The sequence below is a fragment of the Myxocyprinus asiaticus genome, chromosome 2, assembly GCF_019703515.2.
Source record: "Myxocyprinus asiaticus isolate MX2 ecotype Aquarium Trade chromosome 2, UBuf_Myxa_2, whole genome shotgun sequence".
NCBI classification, from domain to species: Eukaryota; Metazoa; Chordata; class Actinopteri; order Cypriniformes; family Catostomidae; genus Myxocyprinus; species Myxocyprinus asiaticus.
This window is the reverse complement of record NC_059345.1, coordinates 60,229,953-60,250,601: the sequence shown is the minus strand read 5'-3', so window position 1 is coordinate 60,250,601 and position 20,649 is coordinate 60,229,953. Positions and strand designations below refer to the sequence as shown.

The following is a 20,649-nucleotide window of genomic DNA, read 5'->3' as shown; positions in this document are numbered from 1 at the left end:
TGCTTCATATCCTGCACCATCTGGACAGACCAGGGACATATGCAAGGATCCTTTTTGTGGACTTCAGTTCGGCTTTCAACACCATCATTCCAGCTATTCTCTGGACTAAATTACACCAACTCTCTGTTCCCATGTCTCTCTGTCAGTGGATTACCAGCTTTCTGACGGACAGGCAGCAGCTTGTGAGACAGGGGAAATTCACTTCTAGCACCTGTACAATCAACACTGGTGCCCCCAGGGATGTGTACTCTCCCCACTACTCTTCTCCCTCTACACCAACGACTGCATCGCCAAGGACCCCTCCGTCAAGCTCCTGAAGTTTGCAGACGACACCACTGTCATCGGCCTCATCCGAGATGACGATGAGCCTGCATACAGAAGGTAGGTTAAACAGCTGGCTGTCTAGGGCAGTCAAAACAACCTTGAGCTGAACACACTCAAAACGGTGGAGATGATTGTGGACTTGAGGAGGAACACCCCAACACTGTCCCCCCTCACCATTCTAAACAGCACTGTGGCAGCAGTGGTGTCATTCAGGTTCCTGGGCACTACCATCTCACAGGACCTGAAGTGGGAGAACCACATTGATTCCATTGTGAAAAAGGCCCAGCAGAGGTTGTACTTCCTTTGCCAGTTGAGGAAGTTCAACCTGCTACAGGCGCTGCTGATACAGTTCTACTCAGCAGTCATTGAGTCTGTCCTCTGCACTTCAATATCTGTCTGGTTTGGTTTAGCTATGAAATCGGATATCAGAAGACTACAAAGGACAGTTCGGACTGCTGAGAGGATTATTGGTTGCCCCCTGCCCTCCCTTCAAGAACTATACACTTCCAGAGTGAGGAAAAAGGCTGGAAAAATCACTCTGGACCCCACTCACCCAGCCCACTACCTTTTTGAACTGTTGCCTTCTGGCCGACGCTTTAGAGCTCTGAGCACCAGAACTGTCAGGCACAGGAACAGTTTTTTCCCTCAGGCTATCCTTCTCTTGAACAGTTAAAACTGCCCCATTGAGCAATAATTAATGTGCAATACACAGCTTAGTCTTTTTATATTATCCAACACATCCAACCTCTTCTGCCATTACATTCCCTTGCACTGTATATAACCACTTTGTATTTAGATTTGCACTACGTATGTGTATGTGTGTGTGTATGTATGTGTGTGTGTGTGTGTGTGTGTGTGTGTGTGTGTATGTGTGTGTGTGTATGTATGTGTGTGTGTGTATGTGTGTATGTGTATGTATGTGTGTGTGTGTGTATGTGTGTATGTGTATGTATGTGTGTGTGTGTATGTGTGTATGTATGTACAGGTGCATCTCAATAAATTAGAATGTTGTGGAAAAGTTCATTTATTTCAGTAATTCAACTCAAATTGTGAAACTCGTGTATTAAATAAATTCAATGCACACAGACTGAAGTAGTTTAAGTCTTTAGTTCTTTTAATTGTGATGATTTTGGCTCACATTTAACAAAAACCCACCAATTCACTATCTCAAAAAATTAGAATATGGTGACATGCCAATCAGCTAATCAACTCAAAACACCTGCAAAGGTTTCCTGAGCCTTCAAAATGGTCTCTCAGTTTGGTTCACTAGGCTACACAATCATGGGGAAGACTGCTGATCTGACAGTTGTCCAGAAGACAATCATTGACACCCTTCACAAGGAGGGTAAGCCACAAACATTCATTGCCAAAGAAGCTGGCTGTTCACGGAGTGCTGTATCCAAGCATGTTAACAGAAAGTTGAATGGAAGGAAAAAGTGTGGAAGAAAAAGATGCACAACCAACCAAGAGAACCGCAGCCTTATGATTGTCAAGCAAAATCGATTCAAGAATTTGGGTGAACTTCACAAGGAATGGACTGAGGCTGGGGTCAAGGCATCAAGAGCCACCACACACAGACGTGTCAAGGAATTTGGCTACAGTTGTCATATTCCTCTTGTTAAGCCACTCCTGAACCACAGACAACATCAGAGGCGTCTTACCTGGGCTAAGGAGAAGAAGAACTGGACTGTTGCCCAGTGGTCCAAAGTCCTCTTTTCAGATGAGAGCAAGTTTTGTATTTCATTTGGAAACCAAGGTCCTAGAGTCTGGAGGAAGGGTGGAGAAGCTCATAGCCCAAGTTGCTTGAAGTCCAGTGTTAAGTTTCCACAGTCTGTGATGATTTGGGGTGCAATGTCATCTGCTGGTGTTGGTCCATTGTGTTTTTTGAAAACCAAAGTCACTGCACCCATTTACCAAGAAATTTTGGAGCACTTCATGCTTCCTTCTGCTGACCAGCTTTTTGAAGATGCTGATTTCATTTTCCAGCAGGATTTGGCACCTGCCCACACTGCCAAAAGCACCAAAAGTTGGTTAAATGACCATGGTGTTGGTGTGCTTGACTGGCCAGCAAACTCACCAGACCTGAACCCCATAGAGAATCTGTGGGGTATTGTCAAGAGGAAAATGAGAAACAAGAGACCAAAAAATGCAGATGATCTGAAGGCCACTGTCAAAGAAACCTGGGCTTCCATACCACCTCAGCAGTGCCACAAACTGATCACCTCCATGCCACGCCGAATTGAGGCAGTAATTAAAGCAAAAGGAGCCCCTACCAAGTATTGAGTACATATACAGTAAATGAACATACTTTCCAGAAGGCCAACAATTCACTAAAAATGTTTTTTTTATTGGTCTTATGATGTATTCTAATTTTTTGAGATGGTGAATTGGTGGGTTTTTGTTAAATGTGAGCCAAAATCGTCACAGTTAAAAGAACCAAAGACTTAAACTACTTCAGTCTGTGTGCACTGAATTTATTTAATACACGAGTTTCACAATTTGAGTTGAATTACTGAAATAAATGAACTTTTCCACGACATTCTAATTTAATGAGATGCACTGTATATATGTGTGTGTGTGTGTGTGTTTGTGTGTGTGTGTGTATATATGTATGTGTATGTATGTGTGTGTGTGTGTGTGTGTGTGTGTGTGTGTGTGTATATATATATATATATATATATATATATTGTCTATTGTGTATTCAATATATACTTTATTTTCTTTTCAATATTTATTTTTTATTCAATTTTTAATTATTTTGTAAAAGTCTTGTTGCTGTTTTGTATTGTTGTGTACTGGAAGCTCCTGTCACCAAGATAAATTCCTTGTATGTGTAAGCATACTTGGCAATAAAGCTCATTCTAATTCTGATCTTCTGATCTGCTGCTTTAGGGGGTGTAAACTACTCCCAAAAACAGTACAGAGCAGGAGGCGCAGCTGTTATAGAACTGAGATCTGGGAATCCCAAAATGTTGAACCAATTTTTGAAAGGATCTCAACACTTCACTCTCATATAGGTCACAGAGTGTAGTAACCCCACTCACAATCCATTCTGACCAGCAGAAAGGGGACTTATTAATACATAATTTGGGGTTCAGTCATATGCTCAAGGCAACATTTACATAAATGTCCGAATTAAACACTCTGGACACTTTTGTCCACACCGAGTGCAAATGCGAGACAACGGGGTGTAACTTTACTTCTCCGGTTAGTTTGATAGAAAGGCTTTGCAATGGCAGAATAAAGGCCAGAACTTCCTGTTCAACACAAAACCAGAGAGGGGCTCTCTCAGGTGGAAGAGACCAATGAGCCAAATGTCTGAGACCGAATGCATAATAATAAAACAAAATCTTGGGTAGGCCTAGCCCACCTTTGTCAGTCGGCCCATGTAATTTATTGAAATGGAATCTAGGACGCTTACCAATCCAAATGAAGGAATTCGCTATGCTATCAAATTGCTTGAAATAAGAGAGGGGGACGTCTACAGGGAGAGATTGTAACAGGTAGTTAAATTTTGGAATACAATTCATTTCAATAACATTAACCTTCCCAATCATAGATAAATGTAATGAAGCCCACCTGCCCACATCACTCGAAAACCTTTTTATTAAGGGGTCAAAATTAACTCTAACTAAATCAGACAAATTTGCTGGGAATAAAATGCCCAAATACTTAATGCCATGTTTGGGCCACTGAAAGGCACCCGGCTGAAAAGCAGTTACTGGGCAGTACGCTGTCTGAGCCAAAGCTTCGGATTTAGACCAACTGACTCTGTATCCTGAGAACTTAGAAAAGGAATTAATAATTCTGTGGAGGCAAGGCATAGATCTAGTGGGGTCGGAGATGAATAATAAAATATCATCAGCGTAAAAAAAGCTTATGCGCCACACCTCCCACCACCACCCCTGGAAAATCATCTTCCCTTCTTATCGTGGCTGCTAATGATATGGATTCAAGATGGCACCGAGTATGGCTGCTGCGTTGCGAGCTCCGACACAACATTGTGTAATGATGGAGAGGCGGAAGCCGAGGAAGAATCCATATGCGGATGTTTATTCAAACAGTCCATCGAAATCCAAACACAGTGTCAGAAAAACAGGCAGTGAGGTCAAAAACACAGTAAAGCAGTCCAACCAGGCAAACAGGCAAAAGGGGAGATCCAAAAGAGAAATCAAAACGAACAGGTCAAAACACTAGACAATAAGGCAATAAACGCTTGGTAAGGCAGATGATCTGGCAATACTTCGCAATATAGGAATGAGCATGCATGGCTTATACACTAGGCAAACAGGAAATGACAATACAGGAACTGATGTGGCAGGAAACAGGAAGTGACAGTTCAGAATTCAGGTGAGGGCTCCCTCTGGTGGGCAGGAGACCGCTCAGATGTTACACATTGTAGTGTTTTGTTTGTTTTGTTTACAATTCTTATGTTTTTTGTCATGGATGTTGTCTGCCTTATTGTCTACAACAGACAAACACACAATTGGTTCTACAATCACACACCGTAAACCGGACTTCAAATTCCTCAATGCCGACCCGCTGTTTACAAACACACCAGCGGAGCCCTTTGTCTGGGCGAAAGGAAAACGCAAAAGTAAAAGGGGAAACAGAGCCGGCGTTCTCATCAGAGTAAGACGTCGTGCAAATCAACCCCCGCTACCCAGTATTCTACTGACAAATGTTCAGTCTCTGGACAACAAGCTCTGCGAGCTGAGAGCGCGGATCTCTTTCCAACGAGAGACGAGGGACTGTTGCATTATCTGCCTTACAGAAACATGGATGTCTGCTGAGATTCCAGATTCAGCCACTAAACCCGCGGGGTTCTCCGTGCACCGAGCGGACAGAGCGAAAGACCTCTCAGGTAAAAGCAGAGGTGGTGGTGTATGTTTTATGATCAACAAATCCTGGTGTGATCAGAGGAACGTACATTCTATCAAGTCTTTCTGCTCTCCTGATCTGGAATTCCTCATGCTTCTGTGTTGACCATTCTGGCTACCGATGGAATTCACAGCGGTCATTATCACTGCTGTGTACATCCCGCCACAAGCCGACACAGATCGGGCACTCAAGGAACTGTATGGGATTATAAGCAAGCAGGAAACCGCGCACCCTGAGGCCGCATTCATTGTGACTGGGGACTTTAATAAAGCCAGTTTCAAATCAGTCGCACCAAAATACCACCAACACATTAGTTTTAACACACGAGGGGACCGGGTTTTGGACCATTGCTGCTCTCCCTTCCGGGATGGCTACAAATCCCTCCCCCGCCCACCATTTGGCAAATCGGACCACTCTTCCATTCTGCTTCTGCCCGCTTACAGGCAGAAACTGAAACAGGACGCACCCACCCTCAGAACGAGCCAGTGCTGGTCGGACCAATCAGATTCTACTCTACAAGACTGTTTTGATCACGCGGACAGGGAGATGTTCCGGTCCGCCTCTGATAACGACATCGAGCTTTACGCTGATAGCGTAACGTGTTTCATCAGAAAGTGCATAGAGGACGTCATTCCGACCAGAACAATACGGATCAACCCGAACCAGAAACCATGGATTAATAGCGATGTTCGCACAGCACTTGATGCACGGACCTAAAGAGGTTAGTTCACTCTCCGTCTCTGTAGCGGAAGTAACCCGATCCTTCCGACGGGTGAATTTCCGCAAAACCGCGGGTCCAGACGGCATTCCGGGCCGCATCATCAGAGCGTGTGCGAACCAACTGGCTGGTGTTTTTACGGACATTTTCAACCTTTCCCTCTCTTTGTCTGTAGTCCCCACATGCTTTAAAACGTCCACCATTGTGCCTGTTCCAAAGCAATCAAAAATCACTTGCTTAAATGACTGGTGTCCTGTTGCTCTGACCCCCATCATCAGCAAATGCTTTGAGAGACTAATCATAGATTACATCTGCTCTGTGCTGCCTCCATCACTAGACCCATTGCAGTTTGCTTACTGCAGCAACTGCTCCACTGATGATGCCATTGCATCTACAATACACACTGCTCATTCCCACCTGGAAAAAAGAACACTTATGTGAGAATGTTGTTTGTAGACTACAGCTCAGCATTCAACACCATAGTGCCCTCCAAGCTTGATGAGAAACTCCGGGCTCTGGGCTTAAACAGCTCGCTGTGAAGCTGGATCCTGGACTTCCTGTCAAGCAGACGCCAGGTGGTTAGAATGGGCAGCAACATCTCCTCATCACTGACCCTCAACACTGGAGCCCCGCAGGGCTGTGTTCTCAGCCCACTCCTGTATTCCCTGTACACACATGACCGTGTGGCAACACACAGCTCCAGTGTCATCAAGTTTGCTGATGATACGACGGTGGTAGTTCTGATCACTGACAATGATGAAACAGCCTACAGAGAGGAGATACACACTCTGACACTGGTGTCAGGAGCACAACCTCTCCCTCAACGTCAGTAAGACAGAGGAGCTTGTGGTGAACTTCAGAAGAAGAGATAGAGAACACAGTCCCATCACCATCAATGGAGCACCAGTGGAGAGAGTCAGCAGCTTCAAGTTCCTCGGTGTCCACATCACTGAGGAACTCACATGGTCCATCCACACTGAAGCCGTTGTGAAGAAGGCTCATCAGCGCCTCTTCTTCCTGAGACGGCTGAGGAAGTTTGGAATGAACCACCACATCCTCACACGGTTCTACGCCTGCACTGTAGAGAGCATCCTAACTGGCTGCATCTCCACCTGGTACGGCAATAGCACAGCCCACAACTGCAAAGCACTGCAAAGGGTGGTGCGAACTGCCAGACACATCATCGGAGGTGAGCTTCCCTCCCTCCAGGACATATATACCAGGCGGTGTGTGAAAAAAGCTCAGAGGATCCTCAGAGACTCCAGCCACTTGGGCCATGGGCTGTTCTCACTGCTACCATCAGGCAGGCGGTATCGCAGCATCAGGACCCGCACCAGCCTACTTCATGACAGCTTCTTCCCCAAGCAATCAGACTTTTGAACTCTTGATCTCTCACGATCAATATACATCAGCACTGCACTTTATTAATCTTATTATCTCACACTGGACTGTCATAAATTATATTCTCTCTTAACAACACACTGGCAACTGACTATCAACCGACAGCCTGAATGTCAATACAGTACAATACAAACTACTATACATTTTATATATACTATATATACTTTTTTTAATTGTATAATGTGTATTCTATATTGTGTGTATTGTATACTGTACATTGTATGTTATTATTTGTATATTGTGTTATGTGTAATTATGTGTATATTAGATTTTAAATTGTGTTGTAAATCTGATGTTTATTGTAAATTGGTATATGTCCCATCACTGTCTATGTTGCGGAACTGCACCCAAGAATTTCACACACTATTGCACTTGTGTATATGGTTGTGTGACAATAAAAGTGATTAGATTTTTTTGATTTTTTAATGGTTCCAGGGCTAGACAGAACAATAATGGGGAAAGAGAGCAACCCTGCCGGGTGCCCCTATCCAGATTAAAATAATCGGAAATTAATCCATTTGTTTGTACTGCTGCTACCGGGTGTCTATAAAGTAACTTAATCCATCCAGTAAAAGTATTCCTAAATCCATATATTTCCAAAATCTTAAAAAGATAATCCCATTCTACCATATCAAACGCCTTATCGGCGTCAAATGAGATGGCAGCGACCGGAGTCTGATCATTCGCCACTGACCACATGAAATTGATGAAACACCTAATGTTATCAGAAGAGTTGCGGCCCCGAATAAACCCCACCTGATCTATATGTATAAGAGATGTCATAACTTTACTCAGTCGGTTAGCCAGAAGTTTTGACAATATTTTAACGTCTAGCTGGATCAGGGATATTGGAAGGTAACTCTTCCACTTGCTTGGATCTTTGTCCTTTTTAAGTATCAGACTGATCCGGGCTTGTGTCATGGTTGGCGGAAGCTTTCCATTCTTTAATGATTCTGTATAAATTTCTAACAAAAGTGGAGCCAATTCTATAGCATAAGATCTAAAAAATTCATGGCAAAGCCATCTGGCCCCAGAGCCTTGCCTGTAGGCAGGGCCTTAAGATTTTGCAAAAGGGATACATTAAAGCGGCAGCTATATGATTTATTTGTCTCCGTATGTGGCAACACCTCTAAACTCACCAGGGCATGATCTGAGACTAAAATGTTTCCAATTGAGCAATCTACAACAGATGAAATGAGGGACTTAGATATATATATATATTCTAGAATAGATCTTATGAACTAATGAAAAAAATTTATAGTCCCTACCAGATGGGTTCAAAAGTCTCCAAATATTTATAAGACCAAGATTTTTACACATCCTGTATAGTGTCAATATTGCTCTAGGGGGCTTACACACTTTTGCTTCACTGTGATCAAGGACTGAGTCCATCAAAAGATTAAAGTCTCTTCCCAGTATTATATCATGAGGGGTGCCAGTGGCTTGCAACATCCCTTCAAGATCTATAAAAAGCCCTGATCATCAACGTTAGGTGCGTAAATATTAGCCAAAATCAACCTTTGCCCCTGAATTTCTGCTAAAACAATAATGACTCTTCCTAATTTATCTTTAATCTGTTTGAGACATTTGAATTGTAGATGCTTACTTATCAATGTAATGACTCCCCTGCTCTTACTTTAGACGGCACTAAAGAAAACAAGTCCACCCCATATCTTCCCAAAATGTTCAGCTTCTTGTGGGGAAAGGTACATTTTTTGAAGAAACACTATATCATATCATTTACATTCCACGTGGAGAGAGACAATCCACTCATATTAACATTTGACTTTTTGCCATATTAGAAAAAATAGATTGTGTGTCAAAAACAAGATTATAAAGACCACATTCAACATTAGTGCAACAATCAAACCCCGAACTACCCCCCGAATCAAACAAACAGAAAAAAGAAAAACGTGTGCATTAACTCCACGCATGACAGTGCCATCTCATACAGTCCATGTACACCTATGAGAGCCACCGTGACAACTTTGCTGTCGGATTGCTCAAGTCCTGTGCTTCTATACAAAGTTTGTAAGACAGAATTACATAACAGAAGAAAATCTATAAAACAAACTCCAGCCAATAGGCAGAATAAATACAAAGAATGTGTAGATGTAAATACTTTGCGGCCATCTTTAGTATCTATTCTCAATTTGGCTGGAAATATCAGTGTAAAAGCGATCTTCCGTTGATGTAAGAGTTTCTTGCATTCCTTGAATCGATCACGTTTCTCTCTTGTCGAATTTGCAAAGCCTGGAAACAAAACAATGTTGTGGTTCTTCCAAAGCTTTCCTTTACTCCTCGCCTTGCGTAACACAAGATCTTTATTGGATGATCTCAGAAATTTGGCCAGAATTGATTGGGGCCTGTCTCCCTCAGCCAATCTCCAAGCCGGCATTCTGTAAGCACACTCGATTTCCAGCCTATGGCCTGTTATGTCAAGCAGACTCAGGAAGAGCTTGTCTATGAATTTTACCATATCTTGGCCTTCCTCATTCTCAGGAATTCCAACAATTCGGATGTTGTTTCGCAGATTATGATTCTCAAGGTCTTCCAACTTTTCCTAGACGCACTGCAAATCTGCATTGGTCGCTAGCGGATTAGCAGCTAATTCCCTGTCAAATGACTCCAGATAATCGATCCGTTTCTTGATGTCCCCGATTCTTGTAACCAACTCAGATAATTTCGCCTCCATCGCCATAATCAATCAACGTATTACAGCAAGATTCTCCTTCGTCAGCATTATCGACATGCTGGACAGTTGGCGTTGAATTTCTCCTGCCTCACCGTCCAAACTGAGTCCCTGGACTCTGGCCCTGTCAGAGGTATCAGCTTGAGCACGTAAATGTCTTTTAATGTCTCCAGAGCCTGAGGATTTTGAATTCTTTGACATATTGTCTTCATAGAACAGTTATGAAACAGAGTGTATCGAATCTCACCGGTTTATGACACATAAACAATTAAAAACTATCAAAGTGCACAGAGCTCGCCATTCACACGTCCGACCCTCGCATGGCGTCACATTACTTTTCACCAATAGGTCATTTGAAAGTCAAATTTCCAATGTTTGTAGAACAGCATTCTTCCACCTAAGAAACATTGCTGTTACAACACATGCTCTCTGTTGCTGATGCCGAAAAACGAATTCATGTGTTCATGACCTCAAGACTAGATTATTGTAATGCATTACTGGGAGGATGTCCAGCAAGTTCAATAAATAAACCAAAAAAAATTGGTTCAAAATGCAGCAGCCAGAGTGCTGACTAGAACCAAGAAATATGATCATATTAGCTCCATTTTATCGTCGTTACATTGGCTACCTGTTAAATTTCGTATTAATTTTAAAATTCTGTTAACTACATACAAAGCTTTGAATGGTCTAGCTCCACAGTACTTAAGTGACCTTCTACCACACTATATTCCATCATATTCATTACGATCGCAAAACTCTGGCCTGTTAATAATTCCTAGAATATCAAAATCCACAAAAGGAGGAAGATACTTTTCCTATTTGGCTCCTAAACTATGGAATAGTCTCCCTAACACTGTTTGGGGCACAGAAACACTCACTGAGTTTAACTCTAGACTGAAGACTCATCTATTTAGTCAGGCATTGTTACGATTCACTGTTGTCTGCAATGTGTTTTGACCTCCCATGTATTTCCTGTGTTTTCCCACTGTGGATGATTTCTTTGTTCCTGTGTTTTACCTGTTATCCTGTACTTTGTTTATTTTATTAAAGTATGTTTCACTGCACCTAGATCCAGCCTCCCGTGACCTCCTTCCGCATGTTACAATACAACTGACCGCAAAAATGGATCTAGCGGCATACTTCACGCAACTGAGCCAAGCGGACTTATCTATAAGGGAGTACTCTCATTTCTTCTCCACCGTTGCCATTCACACAGGATTTGATGATGGAATCCTGAAATCCATTTACAAAATCGGACTCCCAACACCCTGGTGGAGGGAATTGCCTGAGACCGGAGACTACACGTGGGAGGAATATGTAAGGCTGATTTTAGAGACACTCGTTTCAGAGGATCCTCCTCTCTCAATCCCGGTTCCGGATTCCGAGTCTTCCACACCTGAGTCCGCTCCACTCCATGTTACAGCCATGCCTGAGTTTGCTCCATACCATGTCACAGCCACACCTCAGCCTGTTCCATGCCATGCCACGAGCCAACGCCCACACCTGCCATGGCCAATGAGCCAACGTCCACGCCTACCATGGCCAACGAGCCAACGCCCACGCTTGCCACAGCCAACAAGCCAAAGGCCACGCCTGCCACGGCCAACGAGCCAACGGCCACTCCTGCCACGGCCAACGAGCCAACGTCCATGCCTGCCATGGCCAACGAGCCAACGGCCATGCCTGCCATGGCCAACGAGCCAATGCCAATGCCTGCCATGGCCCATGAGCCAATGCCCACGCCTGTCATGGCCAACGAGCCAGAAGCCTCAACCATCCCGGAGCCAGCGTTACCAGTCTCGTCCATCCCAGAGCCAGCGTTACCAGTCTCGTCCATCCCAGAGCCTTCGTTGCCAGCCTCGTCTGTCCCAGAGCCTGTGTTGCCAGCCTCGTCTGTCCCAGAGCCTGCGTTGCCAGCCTCGTCCATCCCGGAGCCTGTGTTGCCAGCCTCGTCTGTCCCAGAGCCTGCATTGCCAGCCTCGTTTGTCCCAGAGCCTGCGTTGTCAACTTCGGCCTTTCGGAGGAGGAGGAGGAGAAAGGCTCCTGTTACCAAGTCTCAATCTATGTTCACGACCATAAAGTTCGTCTCGGAGTCTCTGACCATGTACACGACCACAGAGGTTGTTTCCAAGTCTCAACCCATGTTCACGACCACAGAGGTCGTTTCCAAGTCTCTGCCCATGTACACAACCACAGAGGTCATTTCGGAGTCTCAGCCCATGTTCACGACCACAGAGGTCGTTTCCGAGTCTTTGCCCATGTACACGACCATAGACGTCGTTTCCAAGTCTCTGTCCATGTTCACGACCACAGAGGTCGTACCCGAGTCTCTGCCTATGCCCACGACCACAGAGGTCATACCCGAGTTTCTGTCTATGCCCACGACCACAGAGGTTGTTCCCGAGTCTCTGTCTACGCCTACGACCACAGAGGTCATTCCTGAGTCTCTGTCTACGCCCACGACCAAGAGGTCGTTCCCGAGTCTCAGTCCATTCCCACGACCATAGAGGTCGTTCCCGAGTCTCAGTCCATGCCCACGACCACGGATGTCGTTTCTGAGTCTCTGCCCATGTACACGACCATGGAGGTCATTTCCAAGTCTCTGTCCATGCCCATGACCACAGAAGTCGCTCTCGAGACTCTGCTCATGTTCACGACCACTGAGGTCATTTCCCAGTCATCCTGGACTCTTAGCTTTGAGCCTGCCACGGCTCCGCCTTTTACGGCTTCGCCCCTTGTCCGTCCACCTGATCTGCTTTGGTCTCCCTGGTCTAATGGCTGTCCGCCTGATCTGCCCTGGTCTCCTTGGTCTCCTGGACGTCTGCCTGATCTGCTCTGGTCTCCTTGGTCTTCCGGCCCTCCACCTGATCCACTCTGGTCTCTTTGGTCTCCGGCTTCATCTTGGCCCTGCTTCCCTTACCAGCCTTCCTTGGGTGTCAGGAGCCACCCATTAGAGGGGGGGGGGCTGTTACGATTCACTGTTGTCTGCTATGTGTTTTGACCTCCCGTGTATTTCCTGTGTTTTCCCACCATGGATGTTTTCTTCATTCCTGTGTTTTACCTGTTATCCTGTACTTTGTTTATTTTATTAAATAACATGCTGCACTTACTGTAGATCCAGCCTCCCGTGACCTCCTTCCGCATGTTACAGGCATACACCTAATTTATACTTCACCACACAATTAGGCTGCTTTAGTTAGGTCTGCTGGAACCTGAAACATTGATCATGATCTATAACTCTACAAAAATTGAATGGCATCTATGCTAATATTATTCTATTTGTTTCCATGTCTCAACCTCGGGACTCCTATCACGAGGTCACCAGAAACAGCTGGATCCAGCTCCATTCCTGCTTGGTATCGGACTCCACTGCTACGTGTCTCTGAGTGATAATGACAAAATGCAGCCGGTGCCAGCCAGACATCAGCCTATTACGATGGACCTCAGAGGATGAACTGATGCCAACTCCAACCATAAAACATGGGATACTTCATATGCCATTGCCTGAACCTTGGATTTAGGATAGACCTCACCGAAATTACCAGCCTGTTGAACTGCGAAGCACCTCACTGATCTCGGCCTGCAACACCTTTGTCTATTGATGGACTATACTTAAAATGGAATACATAGACTATCAATAAAATGCCAACAAAAGCCTTCATCAGACAATGGACAATGCATCTATATGAACTTCTGCAGTTAATCCAGGATGAACTTCAAAGACATTAGTCAATAATCTTACAGTTCTTACAAAATATTTGTTTAAACACTGGCCCTTAATACTTAGTTTAATCATTTTAAACCATGACTTGCACTGCACATACAGTAAATAAGTAATATTGGCATTATATTAATGCTATTATCCAGAGGAGAACTGGCTCCCACGGTGAGCCTGGTTTCTCCCAAGGTTATTTTTCTCCATTAACCAACATCTTATGGAGTTTTGTGTTCCTTGCCACAGTCGCCTTCAGCTTGCTCAGGGGGTTTCTAAATACAATTATTATTTAATTACTTATTTTTATACACACTTCATAATCGTATTTAATCAATCTACACAATGATGACTCTAAGACTTTATAGATATTACTGTTTCATTTTCTGTTAATGCATGATTTTCTGTAAAGCTGCTTTGAAACGATGTGTGTTGTGAAAGGCGCTATACAAATAAAAATGACTTGACTTGTTGTTTTCATACACTTCTTTATTCTTTCCTAGCTTAATGTCTACCTTTGTCATAGCAAATAACTACAAAAGGATTACTTCAGTTACAACTGATGGTCCAAATTCTACTCGTGATAAAACATATTTAACTACATCTTCATTGACTGCCAATCCAAAACCTCATCCCTGATTCCTCCGATATTCCCAGCAATCTTCCAGTACTTTTATAGTTTAATGCGGCGAGAGTTGCTGGGCATGTCGGCAATGCTGACGAAGGTCGTTGCTGACTTGGAGGATCTTGTTGTGATACGTCGATCGATCACTGCCATGGAGCGAAGTTCTCTGAGATGGTTACAAGAGTGGGGGATGTCAAAAAAACGGATCGATTATCTGGAGTCATCGGAGCGGGAATTATCTGCTAATCCGCTAGCAACCAAGGTGGATTTGGAGCATGTCTGGGAGAAGTTGGAGGACATGGAGAACCATAGCCGATGGAATAACATCCGTACTGTCGGAATTCCTGAGACCAAAGAGGGTCAGGATATGGTGAAATTCCTGGATGGGCTCCTTCCAAATCTGCTCGACATAACAGGCCATAAGCTGGAAATCAAGCAAGCTCACAGGGTTCCGGCGCGGAGATCCATGGAGGCAGACAGGCCCCGATCAATTCTGGCCAAATTTCTGAGATCATCCAATAAAGATCTTGTGTTACGCGAGGCGAGGAGTAAAGGAAGGCTTTCTTGGAAAAACCACGCCATTTTCTTGTTCCCAGACTTTGCGAATTTGACAAGAGAGAAATGTGATCGATTCAAGGAATGGAAGAAACTTTTACATCAACAGAAATTCGCTTTTGCACTGATATTCCCGGCCAAATTAAGAATAGATGCTAAGGAGAGCCATAAAACATTCACATGCCCACAGCAAGCGATGTCCTTCATAGAGTCAATGGAGTAAGTCATTTTGTGATACATTGCAGCCGAGTGGACCAGCTCACTGATCATTCACTTGACTGTTTGAGGAAACTGAGCGTTTTTTTTATGCAGGTTCCGCCTAGCGGCTGGAGTTTATTTTGCAGAGTGGCACACCTTCGGGACAATTTTGTGGATGAATCTACATGCTCTTTGAGTTTGTTCCACCAATTGGCTAGAGATTGTTTTATAGATTTTCTTTTGCTGTGTAATTTTGTCTCACAAAATTTGTACAGAAAACACTGGACTTGAGCAATCTGATGGCAAAGTTGTCACGGGGGTCCTCATAGGCGTACATGGACTGTTTGAGTTTGGAGGTATGGACACCAGTTGGCACTGTCGTGCGCAGGGTTAAAATGCACACATTTTTCTTTTTTCTGTTTGTTTTGTTCCGGGGGATGTTCGGGTTTTATTGGTCGCTCTAATGTTGGAATGTGGTCTTTAGATGTGGGCGTCTATTTTTTCTTATATGTCAAAATGTCAAAAGTTAATATGAGTGGATTGTCTCTCTCCACCTGGAATGTGAATGGGTTGGGGCACCCCATAAAAAGAAGGAAGGTTATTTCTCTTCTTAAGCATAAGAAATATGATATAGTGTTTCATCAAAAACACACCTTTCTCCACAGTAAGTCATTATGCTGACAAGTAAACATCTACAATTCAAATGTCTCAAACAGAGTCTTTACTTTATAAATTAGGAAGAGTCATTATTGTTTTAGCTGAAATTCAGGGTCAAAGTCTTATTTTGGCTAATACTTATGCACCTAACGTGGATGATCATGGCTTTTTTATTGATCTTGAAGGGATGTTGCAAGCCGCTGGCACCCCTCATGTTATAATATTGGGATAAGACTTTAATCTTTTGATGGACTCAGTCCTTGATCATAGTAAATCAAGAGTGTGCAAGCCCCCTAGAGGAACATTGACGCTTCACAGAATGTGTACAAATCTTGGTCTTACAGATATTTGGAGACTTTTGAACCATCTGGTAGGGACTATACATTTTTTTCATCAGTCCATAAGATTGACTCTAGAATAGATTTTTATTTTTATATCTAAGTCCCTCATTTCATCTGTTGCTGATTGCTCAACTGTTAAACATTTTAGTCTCAGATCATGCCCTGGTGTGTTTAGAGGTGTCTCCTCTGGTTAGCAGTAATGTTAACAACCTTAACCATAAATGCCACACATTTAGCCTTGTCGACTACCAGTGTACAGTATTTTCAGAAACTACACATATATGTGAACATTTAGTCTGTTCTTTGATGTTATGTCTTTTTGCTATACTTGCATATGATACCACCGTAACAGTTAAAAGGACGGGCAAGGAGGAGGTGGGAACCGGCTGAACAGTCAACATAAAGTTTAATTATATAAATTAGCTTAAACCAACATAAAACATAAACAAACAGACATACATGCAGCATGGCCGCGTGCGTCTCTCTCTCTCGAACTGGCATCTCCGGCTCCCCTTTATCTCTTTCTCCCGCTGATCATCTGATTTAGCACTGGTCGTAAACCCTCATGGCCCGGCCACACCCTCCTCCTCGTCACACCTGAATAGATTGTAGAAACCATTACTTGCTATGGTTTGGAAAACGAAGCCCTGGTCTTTTAGTCAGTCAGTTCTTGAGTCAGTTCGGCTATAACTTAGATCCATAAAATCAAAACGGTTGGTTAAGACTGAAAGATTGACAGGTGATGTCTGTATCTAATAAATGATTGGCTCTTTTACCTGTAAGGTGGGACTTCCTTTGCTACATCCGTTGGGCATTCCAGTTTCTCCTGAGCTGTTCAGCTTGTAGTCCAAAAACCCGGAAGAGAATTCGCCAATGGGTTCCCTCAGGATTTTCCTATGGGTTTTTGAACTGATGAGAAAAAAAAGGATTGTGTTAAACATTATTTGACAATACGTGGATGTTTTGATCTACAAAATAAATTACACACAGTCATACCTCAAACATGAATTTTGAAGCCGTATTGAATTACATACTTTTTTTTTTTTTAAACGCATGGCGGCTTCAAAATTCACGTTTGAGGTATTTTTCCTGATTTTCTGTTTACTTCTCTGGGTGGCATTTGCTTTCTTTTAAAATATAATTTATCTTAAAATTTTTTTTTTTTTTTAAATAGCATACTTCAACAAGCAGGGACTGCTGGCTTGGCAGTTAATCTATAAACACAATTTCTTACCATATCAATATTTGATCTGGAATAACAAGGATATCTTGTATAAAAATAAGTCTATCTTCAGTCAGACATGGTTTGATAATGGAATAATCACTGTTAGTGTGTTGCTTAATGAAGAAAGCCTGCTATTATCATATTCAGAATTCCTCAAAAAGTATAATATTTATGTAAAACCAAAAGAATATTGAAACCCAGATGTAAAATCAGAGTAAACTGTATTCTAAGTTATAAGCTTAAAACTAAGTGCATATTTAACTAAAATATGTGAAGAAACTAAAGACAAGTTACTAGAAATAAAATGAAAGCCAGAAAAGAGTCAGAAAAATATGCAAAATTGTATATTTATTATTGATACTTGCAAATATATGTAAAACATATTGCAGATAAACTTGACCAATAAGATTCTGGATCAGCGCTGCAAATGTGATTTATCCAATCAGCCAATCTTGCTGTAGCCGCTGACTCCACCCTAGAGTTAACGCAGACAGACACAGAACAGACGAAGAAGCGAAGAGCAATGAGACGCCAATCAACTGCGCTATTAGGAATTTATAGCAGCAAAAGTCTGTGTAGCGTGGAGGAGGGCGGGGCTGGGCTGGAATGACACACGCCCGGACCCCAATCGAGGGATAAAGGCGACCGGAGAGGGCAGCTCGAGAGAGAGAGAATTATGGGCAGCTGCCCTGTATGTGTTTGTGTGTCTTTTTAAGTTTATTATTAAGCTATTATTTATATTGTCATGCTGGTTCTCGCCACCTCCTTTCCCTCTAGCCCCTTTACACTCTGAAAAATAGAAAAGATTAGTTTAATCTTAAACTAAAGCTCTAGAAAAAGAGAGAAATACTTACCTGAGTGAATCCTGATGTCTAATCAAGATAAAGCTGAGTGATGAAGTAAAGTCATGTATTTCACTGTTCATCCGGATAAAACCTGGAAGAAAAGAACAAGTTTAGTTAATTATCAAGGAAATCGGTAAGTTCAATCTTTTATTCTAAATATAAATGAGAATTAGAAACGGAAACTTGTTTGAGTAAACAGTTGAGAAACTGTGTTGTGTAAATGCTACCACGAGGTATAGCGTTTAGAGCTAAAGCTAATGCATGTATTGTAAGTTTAGAAAGTTAAAATAATTGTCTGAAATGTTAGGAAAATTTTTCTGAGAATGTTTTCCTGCTTTGTGCAAGCCAGATTATGTATATATGTGTTTTGTTCGAGTTGGACCACGTTTTCAATGAGGATAATGAACATTTCATCGTGGATGTTTCTGGAAAGTTTGATGGCAAGCCAAAAATCCAAGAGTCTTATCTTAACTGTGAGTATCTTCTATTCGTGGATTTCCAAATAATCTTCAATTCATCTCTACTTTGAATTCATTCGACAACGAAAAGGTTGAGGTATTTGTGAATCTGGACATTTATTTTTTTAACTCTGAATTTAGTACAGCTGGTAATTCAGTTGATTGATTATTGTTTGTTTAATTGTATAATTGTTTATTTGAAATGTACAGGTAACTGTAATTTTATTTGTTTGGTTTTATTTACATTTTATTGAATTTATTTGAAAAGAGTTATAAAACATTTAAGTTGGGTACCAAAATAGGAATTAAAATCGATAAACATTTTATTAGCTTTCAAATAAACTAAATAGGCGTAATTAGATTAAATTAACAATCTGAAGGAAAGAACATTGAATTGAAATCTTTTTTGTATTATTTTAAGATTTATTTGTTGTACTATCTATTGTTTTATCTGTGAAGTTTGTTATTCAAGTTATTCAATATAAATCATTTATTTCACAAAAGTTAGTTGTTGAGTGTGTGTGTACATTTTGCCTCCTTCACGTACCCTGGTTATCTTCTGATTGGCCCAACTTTTTGCCGCCCCGGGTGCCATCACACGTGCTACCCATACTACGTGCATGGCACCCGCTACAATATGCCACTGTCTTGGATGCATTTCCAAGTAAAGTTGTGTCATTATGAAACTCTGGAAATTCTACTTTTTATGTAGACCAGCAACTCACTACATGTAGTAATACAATCGTTGTTGATGTCATTAATGTTGTAAAAGACAAATGCAGTAATAAATATATTAGAAAGGTATTGAGGAGGAATTATGTGCCATGTTCAACAGTGTTTTTTCATCTAAATTTTAAAACAGTAATTGGAAAAAAGTCTGGACGATGACAAATAAATTCTTTATTAATAATAAAGTTAGAAGTATCCTTTAAAATACTGTATTTCACAGAATTTACCCTGTTAAGCAGTTATTTGAGCATTTTAATTTGAATATTGAAAACTTTCGTGGCATTGCTGAAGAATCTGTAATGCATCTCTTCTTTCAGTGTGCAAATTCAAAATATTTTCTAACTTTGTTTCTAGGATCTTTGGAACTTTGATACAGATAGAATTATCTGATGTCATAGTATTCTTTGTACAGGATACCATTGACTCTAAACTGCCGGTGTGGAAGAAAATGTACCTCACTGTGACTGGATCCTTGTTGAATGAACATAAACAAATGTTCAGCAACATCAGATAAGATGCTAAGACAACTGCCAGACATCTCTTACCGGGCAGGAAGGGGGAATTCTGCACACACCAAACTCATTCCTAAGGTTTAAGCAAGAACTGCCATAAATTCCTTTAGGAACTCCTGGATGCAGCAGCAGTGGAGGACCACAGAGATCTTTTCCAAAGATCTATAGGTTTGGAGGCCTTAAATTAATATAAACTGCAACACATCCACTCCAACCTCATGCAAAGCACAGTTTATGTTAATGGTTACTGACTGTTAACACAACAGTTCACGGGACAGACCTATTAACAGATAAACGAATGCATGGATGATGACTTAACCGTTTCTTATCGTGTTTGGTCTCTATCTGTTCCATACAATGCCTTCAATCATTTGAAAGAGGTTTGGTAAAGAAATAATGCATGGGTAAAATGTTAAAGACACTGTTTTAACACTGTACTTTATGCTATGCAATTGGGTTCCACACTGGGGTGGGCAACACTGTGGCTACTTCAGACACCAGTGGCCAATCATACTTCAGGATTGGAAAGGCACCAGATTTCAGTCTCCTCCTTATCAGAAAGGGATAAATATGTCCCCCGGGTAGACACACCCTTGTCCTGCGTTTCCAACTCCACGGGGAAGGAGACATTAGTAGACACACCACGTCCTGAGTTTCTGACCTGACGAGGAAAGAGGCTACAAGATAGTTGAGGTTAAGCTTTTGTGAGCAAAACTTTTATATTGCTTTATTGCTATATTGCTATATCCCAGTCCACAAAGGACCTCTGCATCAGC

General features: G+C 42.2%; 1 protein-coding gene and 1 long non-coding RNA gene across 2 annotated transcripts in view; one reads left to right on the top strand and one right to left on the bottom strand.

The window, feature by feature from the left end:
- Window positions 1–20,649, top strand: part of LOC127452865 (aryl hydrocarbon receptor nuclear translocator 2-like) — a 1,027,890-nt gene that overhangs the window by 594,966 nt on the left and 412,275 nt on the right. The gene's annotated exons all lie outside the window — the stretch shown is intronic.
- The window catches only part of LOC127453378 (uncharacterized), a 183,077-nt gene continuing 164,155 nt past the window's right edge, over window positions 1,728–20,649 (bottom strand). Inside the window, exon 3 of the long non-coding RNA XR_007899403.1 lies at window positions 1,728–1,985. This is a non-coding gene — a long non-coding RNA (uncharacterized LOC127453378). The remainder of the gene's footprint in view (window positions 1,986–20,649) is intronic.